Raw genomic sequence first — 12462 nt, 5'->3', positions numbered from 1 at the left:
CACACACACACACACACACACACACACACACACACACACACACACACCCCACACTCACCTTTCCGGCAGAGGAGCCACTGGGTGGGATGGGTGTCTGGGCTCACAGGACGGGGGGCGGCGGTGAGCAGTGATGGGGCAGCAGCTGTGGCTGGCAAGAAGCTGGTTGCCGAGAGGAGGGCGTGAGTGAGCCTTGTGTCCAGGCAGGGAGCTGGCGCAGGGGGCAGAGCTGGTCCCAGGGCCCCTACTGGGAACTGAGCAAGGGCGCAGCTCGCCAGGCTCCCTCCCCTGGCAGTGGAGGCGGGCGGGCTGTCAGCGCACCGCCTCCTCCTTCCCCCTTCCCGGAGCCGGCCAGCAGTCTGCCCGCCGCCTCCTTTAACCCCTGAAGCACTCGGCCAGGGCATTCACGTCCAGCTCCCAGCTCGGCCAGCTGGGCGGCAGGGCCCGTATGCCTGCGGCAAGGCATGCCAAGAAGGGTGCCCTCCCATGGCTGCCAGCCCAGCAGCCTCCCAGGGGACCTGAAGCGAGGGACAGAGGGCTTTCGGGGCAGAGGGGGCAGGATGCCAAGAGGTCCAGGACCCCATGGAAGAGACACAGCTACAGAGAAATGGCCCAAGGGCTACTGGGTGGAGAAGGATGGTTGGTGAGACAATAATAATAATAGCAACTCCCAACTTTTGTAAACCGCTCTGCCTTATGCTGTTTCCAACTCATTTTGTGACTGGAGACCTAAAATCTCATTTCTGAACCTGTTTTTTTTGTTGTTGTTTTTTTTCTGTCAAATGTGGGATAACAATCTTGGCTTTTTTCTCTGGGCTGAGTTAGGACGTTTGTGACTGTATATTCAAAAATGATTTGAACTGAACTCTCATTAATGAAATGCATGCTTCAATTCTCTTTGAAATACATCCAAAAATAAAAATAAGACGGATTGATGGAGGGAGAGATAGAAATGTGATAAAGCAAATGTAGCAACGTGTTTATTACAGAATCAGGGAGATTACCATATTATCCTTTCAACTTTTCGATATGCAAAAAAATTTTTACAATTAAAAATATTGGGGGAAATGTGATTTGAAGTCTGGGGTACCATACAAATGATAAAAGAAGCAGATAGGGTTATTCTGAGGGGAAGGAAAAAGTCATTTGCTGCATACCTATTTGTACGCCTGGCACTTAAAGAATATTCCCTCTCTCTCACTTAATCTTCGAATCTCCCTTGTTATTTTAGCTGAAGAAAGTGACCCTGGAGCGGTTAGCTGACTTGTCCAAGACCACACAGGATGGTGTAGAGCAGGAGCTCGGATCCGACGGGCTGGCTCCAGAGACAAGCTCCCTACCACTCAGCCCTCCAGAGATTCAAAGGTCCTTCTCTTGGCCACCTGGGCCACCCTCCTGTGAGGTCCTGGGTCAGTGGCCTGCATCTCTGAGCCTCCTCAGTTTCCCCTGCTGGCCGATGAGTTTGGATCCAAAGGTCTTCAGAGATCTTTTCTGGTTCTAATGTTCACTGATTTTATGAATCCAGCCAAACCCTTACCCAGGCTTCAATTTTCCAAAGAGTAAAGTGATAAGGGAGCACCGGGAGGAACAAACAGCCTCAGGAAAGATTTGGTGGCATCTGGGGCCAGCATCACAGAGATGGTCAGCACGTGAGAGGGCTGCTCCCCAACCCCCCCCCCAATCCGTGACAGTGAAGCCCAGGAGGACGGAGACGGGGAGAGAGGCACCTCCTCAGGACCTTACGTGGGGAGGGCAGAGACGGAGGCCTCATTGCATCCACCCCCTGCCTCCAGAGCAAGATGACCTCATCCCCTCCCAGATGGGAAGAGTCGGTGGGCAGTGATGGGGCAGCAGCTGTGGCTGGCCTCCCAGAGTCCCAAATTCCAGCATCTCAGAACCTACCAACCTTGACAGTGTCCTCAATCTGTAAGTACGTGGGAACTGACCAGAGATGGGAAAGACCTGGTTCCACAGAACGTGCCCTTGAGATTGTGTAGGAAAACCTGGCCCAGGCCTCCTGGGGCCCCTGCCCAGCCCTCACTGCCCCAACTCTGAGACAAAGTTGTCTCCAAATAGCCTTATCCTGCCTAACCCTCACACCCCTGCAGACCAGGGGCTGCTCAGGGGCTTGGGTCAGCCCTGGTCAGGGGAGGGAAGTGACAGTAGTCCATGTCAGCCATCTAGGCTCTTCTAGAGGTAGAGAGGGGGGTCTGCTATAAAAGTGGAACCCTCAGGGCTTCCCTGACGGTCCAGTGGTTAAGACTCTGTGCTTCCAGTGCAGGGGGCGTGGGTTCAATCCCTGGTCGGGGAGCTAAGATCCCACATGCCATGCCGTGCGGCCAAAAAAATTTTTTAATTTAAAAATTAAAATAAGAAAATAAAAGTGGAACCCTCTCCCAGGTCACAGAAGAGCAGAAGTGCTATCCTCCCCGTCGCCTCTTTCCAACCCACACCTACTATCATCCTGCTTGACATCAGATAGTCCCTAGCTCCCCACAACCTACTGTATCCAGTCCCAGCTCTGCAGCATGACATTCGAGACCCTCTGTGGTGCAGCCCTGCCCGTTGAGCCTTGCCATCACATCATTCAGGGCTCAGTTCAAAAGCCACATTCTCTATGGATCCTTCTCCAGGTATTTGGTAGGTACTGACCCCTCTGCTGAATACCCGGGGCTCTCGCTCAAATGCTAACGCTGTGACATACACTTGTCGGGTGCACTCCTGTATCTTCCAATAGTTGAGCAAAGATCTACTTGTCTTTTTCTTTCTCCTTTCCAACTTTGCCCAGTGCCTAGCACAACGCTGACACCTAGTAGATTCTCAATAAATGTGTAATGAATAAATGAACAATGGAGAGATGGATGGATGATGAGTTAAAAATCGAATGAAAGGGCTCTTTTAAATGCTTAATTCTGCACAAGGTTGTACCGAGATAACTGTATGCAGACTTTTATCTTCAAAGTTATATTATCACAGACAGAAAACCTGAGTATGCTAAGACATGGGGACCATCAGACTGATACACAGATGTCCCAGGAGCATCCCACCCACCCCAGGGCTGCAGCAGATGCAGGGGGCTCTGAGAAACACCGTCCTCCAGCCGCTCTCATCCCCCACTCCACCATCATTCCCTCTGTCCCAGCCTTCCTGCTCCAACACCTGGGTACAGAACCATGAATTCAGCAAATCTCTAAAAACCACACAGAGAGGAAGTCAAGAAACTAGAGGCTTTCAAAGAAGAGCAGCCGTTCCCTTTATTTCCAAGAGCTGTCCCACAGTCGATCTCACACACACACACACACACACACACACACACACACACACACACACACACACACACACAGCGCCAGAACTGCTTCCCGAAGAAGCCTGCTCAGCCCTTCTGTCCCCTCCCAGCTCCTCCTCCTCCAGGCTGATGAAGACTCAGGATTCCCAGGGTTTCCCATCTCCCATCCCCCAACCCTCCTTCCCCTCTCCCTGAGCCAGTCCATGCCCCTTTCCCCCCTCCCTCCCTTCCTCCCTCCCATCCCCAAGCACAGCACTGCACATCTGGTTCCAGTTGTGGTTGGTCCATTCAGGGGCAGGCCTTGGGGGGGTTCTCATAAAACTGAATAATACCAGTGTTGGAGCCCAGTGCAGCTGGGGGAAGGGAGGGCAGGAGGCCGCACGGGGCGGGAGGGAGAGAAGCGGCAGCTGGGAGGCAAGGAGACGCAGAACACAGAAAGGAGCCGGGCAGTGCCTGGCATCTAATAGGCGTTCAATGGATACTTGTTAGTGGCAGATAGACGCTAGAGACGCGGAGGGCAGAAAAGCCAGGAGGAGAGAGTGGGACAAAGAGTGGGTCAGAAGCAGGGACCCAGAGGGATGAAGGAGAGGGAGCTGGGGGTGGCGGGCCGCCCATGGAGCCACAGAGAAGAGAGGGAAAATGAACTGCTCTCGTCGGGGCCAGGTGCTGAGTTAGGCATTGCCATGGGGAGCGTAGGGGACGCGACAGAATGGGGGACAGAAGGACACAGAGAGACAGAGAAAAAAGGGCCAAGAGAAAGTCAAAAGAAAGAAAGGTCAAGGCCCAAGAGCACTGAATGCCGGCTTCCCGGGCCTCTCAGCCCCACAGCGGGCTGTGAGGGAGAGGCGTGTCAACCCACAGCTGAACTCATTGGCTCCTTCATTTCATTTTCACCCCTATTTAAACGCCCACCCTGCACCAAACCTTTTCCATGTGCTTTTCCATGCAGACCCCCATTAAAACCTGGCAAGTGACTATGACTCTTATCCCAGTCTTAGAGATGGGCTCAGAGCAGTTAAGCGATCACCCAGCGTCACAGAGCAGCTGATGAAGGAGGAGGAATTTGGATCCAGGTTTTCCAACTCAAGGCTCTGTCACCATATGGCACAACTGGGCATTCCAGGTCCCAGCACTCCCCCTGGAGGGCACCACGCCCCTTGATCCCCACGTTCGCTGGGCCAGATTCCCAGGCTCTTACAGTACTGAGGGGAAGCTCCTCAGAGCTGGCCTAAGAGTTGACCACAAACACCTAGCAGGGAGGGATTGGCTCCTGAAATCTTCCTAGGGTGGAGGCAGGGGAGTGGCCTCCCGGAGCCACCCGCCCCAGGGCCCTTGGCCCCGCCCTCTGCCTCTCCCTCTCCCTCCACTACAGAGAAGACAGGGCCACATGCCCAGACCCCAGGGGAAGAGACCCTGGCCCTCAGAATCCTGCTGGACCTGACACACGCTGGCTGGGAGCCAGGCCCTGGGGGTCGCCCTAGGCAATTGGTCAAAGTCTGTGCATTCGGGTTGCACCCTCCCCCTTCTGACCACACCACCCCCCTGCAGCTGGGGATGAGTTTGGGCTGTCCTCCAGGGTGCTGTCATCTCTGGGCCACCCCTGGGACCCCCTGGTTGGGGCACCCTCCAGAGCTGACTCCAGAAGCCAAACCCCGCCCTGCTGCCCCACAGAGCCCCTCTCCCTCCCTTCCTTCCTGAGGCTGGGCTTCACAGCCCAGGTCAACGGTCGCTTCCTTTACTATTTGTCATCCTTAACACTCAGGCCAGACCTAGGCAGGGTCAGGCCCCACCCCCCCCCCCCCCCCCCCCCCCCCCCCCCCCCCCCCCGGAGAAGCACGAGGCCTTCCACATTCAGGGGTCCTACTCTCAGATTTGCACCACAGTCTGAGGGTGGAGGATCAGAGGGCTGGGGAAGCATGGGGAAAACAGTCTGCCAACAGTGTGTCCCCAAGACACATGATGACAGCCCCTCCCTCCCTGGAGCCAGCCTCAGTTTCCAGCCAGGAGAGGCAGTGGGACCCAGCCCCAAGAGCTTCCAACTGGGAGTCAGGGCCTCGGGCTCCAGCCCTGCTCAGCCCTGCTTTGTCTTGGGGACCAAAGGTCACTCTCGGCCCCTCTTGGCTTTCATCTCCTCATCCGATAACCTCTCAGGTCCCTTGGAAGATTCCTGGAACACGTTTCCAGGCAGATGTTGATCCTTGGCAGAAAGTCGCTGCTGGTGTCAGTTGACTGCACACAAATCCCTATCTCCCCCGAGAAGTGCGATTTTAAAGCAGGAAGGACCCTGAGATTTAGGTGCCTCCAGGACAGGATTCCTCTTAGGTCTCCCCCAGCGATGATCACTGGCTCAGCCTGGATCCTTTCGGGGAGAGCCCGCAACCCTCCCTCACACAGCCACATCCACCACCCTAACCCCATTATTATACGGTTCCTGGACTGGACTGTTGGGGAATCCCCAAACGTAGATTATCTGGGTTTCAGGAAGGTGTTGGCAGGATCCATGATGAAATGCTTAGAGAAAAGATAGAAAGTCGAGTGGATTCCTAGCCAGCAAGCCAAGGGGTGTTGATTAATAGATCAATGTCAGCTTCCTGACTTGCCAAAGGGCGCTGTCCTCTGCCCTGGCTTGTCCGACATACTTATCAGTAACTAGGTGAGGACTCAGAATGGAGACTCACCAAGCACACGTAGAAAACAAAAAACAGAAAGAAGAACTAAGGTATGGAACTGAATTGAAGTGCAAAACTGACTTTATAAAAAGGCCAAAATTACCAAGGAAGCATTTCTCTTGGAGTAAAGTCCTGAACTAAGATTCAAGATTCATTTTTTTTAAAAACTGAATTAATTAATCATGTAAGGAAAAGTCTAAGATTTAGTGAAAACAAATTCAGTTCAGCGGGCAATAGGATATGGCTGACCCCAAAAGGTACGTGCACTGTTGGTTGTGTGAATAGAGGTACAGAAGCCAGATGAAAGAAGGTGAAAGTTCCACTCTACTCCACGCTGCTCAGACACCATCAGAAATGCCAAGTTCTCTTCTATTCGCTATAAACCAAAGAGCATCCAGAGGAGGACAACAGCACACACTCAATAAATATTTGTTGAATAAAAGCACAAGAGAGATTGGGCCCAATTTTTATTTCAGATGATCAAATATTTGAAAAACTGTCTTGGGAAGGTGAGCCAGGGCAAATTCCATGCCCATGTACACCTCCCTTGTCTTTCTGCCCCTGCATCTGTGAATTCCTTGAGACTGGGACCATTTCCCATTCATCTCTGAATGTCCAAGAGGCAGAAACAGCCAGGGACTGAGCAGCTGCTAAGGACAGGACAGCACCCTGACAAAGCCAGGCCTGTGGGGACTGATCAGCAGAGAGCGTGCTGGCCCCAGCATGAGAGCTGACCTCTAGGACAAGCCAGCTGCCAGGCTGGAAGAGGCAAGGAGGCGGGCTGGTGGCTGAACTTTCCGTTTGCACCTGCTGTCCCAGGCTGGCTCATGTGCTGATCAACTGGCCTCCTACTCCCTAAAACTGCCTCCTTGACACTGCCCAGTAGCCCTGTGGGGACTGGCCCTAGCCGGCCACCCCTGCCCAAAGTCTGGAGCTGCCCAGTGGCCGAGGGCCTGTCAAACCTCGGGTTCCTCTCCCTCCTCTCTCTTATCACCAGCATGGCCTTGGTCCACCTCCTCACCCTTCTGTGCCTCTACTTCCCTTCCCTGCACCCCCTCAAGTTGCCCCTCATCTCGCCATTCCTTCTTCCTAACATCTAACCTCATGCCTCCAGTGTTCCTCTTATGACTCTCTCCTTGCCCTGGGCCCCATGGCAATGAGCTGCTGAAAATTTCAACCCTTGTCCTACTCTCACGCTCTCCCCATATTTTCTTAATTATGCAGTACTTTCAGTGTTGGACAGAGCTGGAGACTTCCTTCCTGAGGACTTAGGTTCTTATAGAGAATAATAGAGAATAACAGTCATTCTGCTCCACCTTGCAATGAGGTGCTGTCCCTCCCAGGGGGTAAGAATCAGAGAAAGCTGGCCCCCTCCTGCCCAGGCTGAGGAGTGGAGGGGAGAGAGTCCAGGCTTTGGAGTTGTACAAACCAAGTCTGAAGGCTGGCCACCCACTGACTGGCTGTGTGACCTCAGGCAAATCACTTAACCACTCTGGGCGCTGAGTGCAGAGTCTGGCCTGAGCAGCCCCCGTATGGTTATGCTCCCCCCACATCCTACTCCTTCACATCAGCCATCGATGTGGCATTGAGGAAGCCACACCATAGCTCTTTGGTCCTGTTTGATAAACGCTCAGATTTATCGAGTGCTTTTCATGTTCTTAGAGCTTCGTGGGTATTAACTCACTTTAATCCTCTCAACAACCCTATGGGTATTGACCATTATTAATCCCATTTTATAGATGAGAAAACTGAAGTTCACAGACATCGGCTCGGACTGCAACTACTCTTCCAGCTGAAGCAGCAGCGAGTCAGCAGGGACCTCAGGGCCTTGAGAGTCAGGGCTCCCCCTGTGCCAGGCGTGCCCCCAGTCTCTGCCTGCACACCTCAGGCCCCGAGTCCCTCCCACATTCAAGGCAGCTCCCACCACTGAGAGGCAGCCTGCTTTCCCGAGGCTCCTGGTTCCACTTCAGAGAACAAACCTTTTCAAAGCTTTATTCAAAAATCTTACACACACACCACACACACACACACACACACACACACACAGAGTCACTCACAACCTCCCAGAACAGTCAATTCCCAGGCTGAACGTTCCCAGCTCTTTCACAGTTTCTGGATCTTTCCACTTTCTAGGTGCTCAGGTGTTTCCCTGGTTCTGATCCTTTTCCAGTTAACCTTCATTCATTTGTTCATTTATTCATTCAGTCAGCAAATGTTTTGTGAGCGCTGCAGTGGGTCAAGCTGCAGGTGGAGAGCCTGCCCTCAAGGTCTGGAAGAGGAGAGACATTGAACAAACAGCAGCACAGACACATCCACACACAGTGACAAGAAGAGGAAGAGCAGAACACCAGCAGGAGGTACCACTTCCCTCCCAACAGCTAGTGTGCCCTTCACACATGCCGGGCCCTGTCCATGCACAAGCTCATTCACTCCACACCACAGCCCTGGGAGTAGGTGTTATTCTAACCGACTTTGTACAGCCGAGGAAGCTGAGACACGAGAGGTGAAGTCACCTGCCCAATGTCAATAATAGTAAGACGGCAAAGAAACAGTGGTGATGGGAGGGAAGCCCAGCTTGTACTCCTCACCGCTCTGCCATCTTATCTCTAGAGGCTCAGAGAAGGTTCCTTAGGATCAGTTCCCAAACTAATGTCCCCACACACACATGCCAGCAGCAGCCTGACCATGTGGAAGGCAGTGGGCCCACCCTGGCGTGACCCGGACCCCATACTGTGCTCCCATCTGTGCACCCTAGTACAGCACTGGCTTCACCAAGATGGCAGTCGCCCTAACTCCAGACCCTCTGCTTTTCTCCCACTTGATGTCACCTTCACACCTTTGACCTTTACCCTGGCTGGCGTCAAGATAGCTGGAGGGACTTCCAAAAGGATGTGAACGGGTCCAGTGGCCAAACCCTCTTGCATGAGACGTGGCTCCTGGTCTCACCAGTGGAATCAGGGAGGAGCAAGAAGTGCTCCAAAGTCTGGGTAACAGTCACCCCAGCCTCTCCCCAAGGCCACCCAGTCAGGGCTCACAAAATATTGGTGAGAATTTAGTGCTGACCAGCCCAGTCCTCTCCTTGGAGTGATGTGGGAACTGAAGCCCAGGGAGGACACGTAGGGAGTCCCAATGTCACCACAAGGAGGAACTCAATGGAATCGAACAGAGGACCAGATGCCCAGCTCCCAGCCCAGCCCCCAGGAGAGCCGGCGCTGGCCTCAGCCACGTGGGATGGAAGCAGGAGCCTGTCCACTTAACCGTGAGGAGGGAAAGAGCAGCTCGGGCCCCTGGGGCGGCGAGGGAGCCACAGGGCCCGGACGAAGGATGTCTGGGCTCCAGGCACAGCACGGCCCTGCTCCCCACAAGATGACCAGAGCAGAGGCTGAGGTGGGAAGGATGAGCCGGGCGAGGGCCAATCCCCCTGGGTCCTCCTCCCCGGGGACCCCACAGGTGACTGTTTTCCTAGGAACGTTGTGTTCAGGCTGTGAGTCTTGGCTCAAGCGCCCTTCCCTGGCAGATCTCCAGCTGCCTGTTTAATAATGTACAGCCAATCGGCCATTAACAGCAGATTAAAAAAAAAAAAAAATTTGGTGGTTGTTTTTGTTGTCGTTCCTTTTTTTTCTTCTTCCGGTAGCGGGTGGTGGTTGTGAAAAACAATTCTCTGGCCGGCGTCCAGGGCAATCACAGCCTGTGCACACTCGGGGATCCGGGCAGATCCCACCTGCCTCTGCCCAGCCCCGCCCCCCATGCCGAGGCACCGCAGTGCCCACTCCCACCTCCACACTCCTGGCAACACCCTGGGCCTGCTACCCCAGGGGGCAGCCGTCCTGGCACCCGGGAGTTCCAGGGAGGCCTAGCAGGGCGAGGGACAGGATGCGGATGTGCCAGTAGGGGCAGAGGGAAGGCAGGTGGGGGCCCAGCGCTTCCTAGGAATTCCACTCCCATCTGGCCGGAATTGGGGGTAGAAGGTGCGACCAGGGTAGCCCAACCAGGTGCGAGCACCACAGTCCAGAGCCAGATGGCCAGCTCTCCTGGGCAGGACTGGGCCAGGGAGCGAGGATCCTGGGGCCTGGCCCCGCTGGGGCCCACTCCTCTCCATCTGAGAGTCAGGATTTGCAGCAGGATCTGGAGAGCTCAAAAGCAAAGACGCATTGGAGGGTAGTTAAGACAGGGAATGGAAACCTCAGTTCCATAAGAAACTGTGTGGTGAACAGATGCGTCCTGGGCTGTCCGCAGCAGCTGGCCTGGGTGAGAAAGCTTGCCAGACTCTCCTTACCTCTCCTTCCTGGCAAGGCACTGCCAACCCAGAAATACGAGCGAGGCAGAAAGAGCCTTGGTAGCTTTTGTGGGCAGAAGGTGCTGCCAGGAGCCAAGGGGCTGCATCTTTATGGCTCTGCCCGTCTTCCTGGTGACCCTGGACCATTCCTGTGCCCTCTCTAGGCCGCCATCTCATTGCCCTGCCATGAGGGAGATGAGCCGGGGGTCGCGCATTCTGCCTGGAGATCCTGGCCAGAGAGGAACTGTCAAAGCCAGATGCAGGGCAGACAGAGGGGTCCATAGTCATGATGATGATGGTGATATATTATCACTTATCAAGCTCTGTGCGTGTGTCAGGCACTGTTTCTTCACTCTCCCTATAACTCTACTGGGCAGGTTACTATTATTATCACCATCATACAGATGAGGAAACTGAGGCTTGGAGAGGTTAAGTCACTTGCCCAAGGTCACAAGGCTAGTGAATGATGGATTCAGGCTGGCCGGCCTCAGGCTCTTTAACATGCTGCCTTGAAGAGTCCAGTCAAGGGGAGTGGCCCAGACCCCAAGTGCCAAGAGCCCCAGCAGCCCCTCCTGCCTGCCCTGCGCATCTGCCTGCTGTCCCCCGCCCCAATCCAGCCTCCCAGCCTCTCACCACGCCCTGGCAGGGCGGGGTCATCAGCCTCCCCTCTGTCCGTTACTTCCCTCCTGTTCCCAGGCCTCCTCAGGGCTTCCTGCTTCCCCCAGGTAGGGCCACACACAGACACACATAATCATGCACACTCACACGTACTCATACACACACTCATGCACACATGCCTGCACAGGTATCTACACACTACACACAAGCATGTGCACTTAAACCCATGTGCACATACACATCTGCACACACACACGTGAAAACACAGTACAGATACACAGGCACACTTGCACCCACACAGGCACGTGCCCCACACACATACACATGGATACACACACACACATACACACACACAGGCACACACATGAGCTCCAGCCACGGGAGGTTCAGTGCAGACACCCGAGGGCTGTCTGGGCAGGCAGAGCTGGACAGGTGTCTGCCACGACACTGGGGTGATTATTCCAAAGGCGAGAAGGCTGCCGGCTAATAATACCACAGCACATTCCTGGCCAGAGATAAGCAGCCCCAAGCATCCTCGGCACGTTTGGCCTCGGTGTCTCACCCCTGTGGATTCCACCCACCCGCAGCACCATCCTGGAGGTGCCCCAGGAGCCGGCGCCACCAGCACAGACGCCCTGGCCAGGGACCTGGCACTCTCCCCTCCCCAGGGACCCCTCAGAGACACCCACCCACGCAGGCAAGAGAGGAGGTCTGTGTTCATCCTGAGAAGTGGACTAAACTACAGGTTGTCCTTGCTGCGTTCCAGCCCCTCCAAGCTGGACAAACGCACCCCACGCCACCTCCGGTACTGAGCGTACTCCAGCCGGGCAGAGCCTGGGCAACGGGGAGGATACTGCAGACCCCCAGCACCACCACTGCTAAGGGGCGTTTGGGCGCCTCATCTCACCCCACCCTCTCCACAACTCGATGACATCACCCATACTGTTGCTATTTTGCAGGTGCCCTGAGACGCCACAGCTGGAAAGGAAGAGACCCAGAATTTGAACCCAGGTCTTCCATCTCCTAAGCCAGGGCTCTTTCCAGGACCTCAAAGAACCCTGCGTCCTGGATGACTCTTAAGTCACATAATTTCAGTGCCACTGGGTAGATCAGGGACATCTCAGGGATCGTTCTTCTCAGGGAAAATCGTCATATTCAGTACAGGCTCGGGAATGGGGGATTCTCAGTAACACACACATGAGGGCAACACCTCCACAAAGATGTCAGGCGTTAGGGGTGCTCTGGGGCATCTGTAGCTGCCTTGGGGAAGGAGGGGTGTTGCTGGGACAGAGGGCAGGAGGACATGAGCCCTCCAAACCCCCAAGCCACAGAGTGCTTTGGAAGAAACTTGGGAGACAAATGGGCCCCCCATGCATGGAGTCAAGAGGGAAGAGTCTCTGGCTTTTACAGCTGTGGGTCAGGACAAAGGGTTGGGGAGTCAGGACAAAGGGCTGGGACTTGGGGAACAAGGCAGGACCATGAGGATGACATGTACCTACAGAGTCCTGAGGGGCACAGCAGGAGGGAGAGAGTGACATGGACACGAAGAGAAAAGTCAGACAGGAAAGAGACAGTACAAAGATACAAAGACATGGAGGTGGAACCTGAGATACCCG

General features: G+C 54.7%; 1 protein-coding gene across 6 annotated transcripts in view; it reads right to left on the bottom strand.

Moving 5' to 3' along the window:
• Positions 1–12462, bottom strand: part of TNS1 (tensin 1) — a 204983-nt gene that overhangs the window by 138002 nt on the left and 54519 nt on the right. The window contains exon 1 of one of the 6 annotated variants that reach the window (XM_027121800.1): positions 59–159. The exons of 4 other annotated variants lie outside the window; for them this stretch is intronic. The gene's annotated coding sequence lies outside the window, so the exon portion shown is untranslated. Of the gene's footprint in view, positions 1–58; positions 160–12462 lie in introns of those variants that run through there. One more of the 6 variants, XM_027121807.1, reaches the window with a different exon arrangement.

This window comes from Aethalodelphis obliquidens, unplaced genomic scaffold (genome assembly GCF_003676395.1).
Source record: "Aethalodelphis obliquidens isolate GAN/ISIS:26980383/991018 unplaced genomic scaffold, ASM367639v1 scaffold2, whole genome shotgun sequence".
NCBI lineage: Eukaryota > Metazoa > Chordata > Mammalia > Artiodactyla > Delphinidae > Aethalodelphis > Aethalodelphis obliquidens.
The sequence above is the reverse complement of the archived record's forward strand: the minus strand, read 5'-3'. Positions and strand labels throughout refer to the sequence as shown.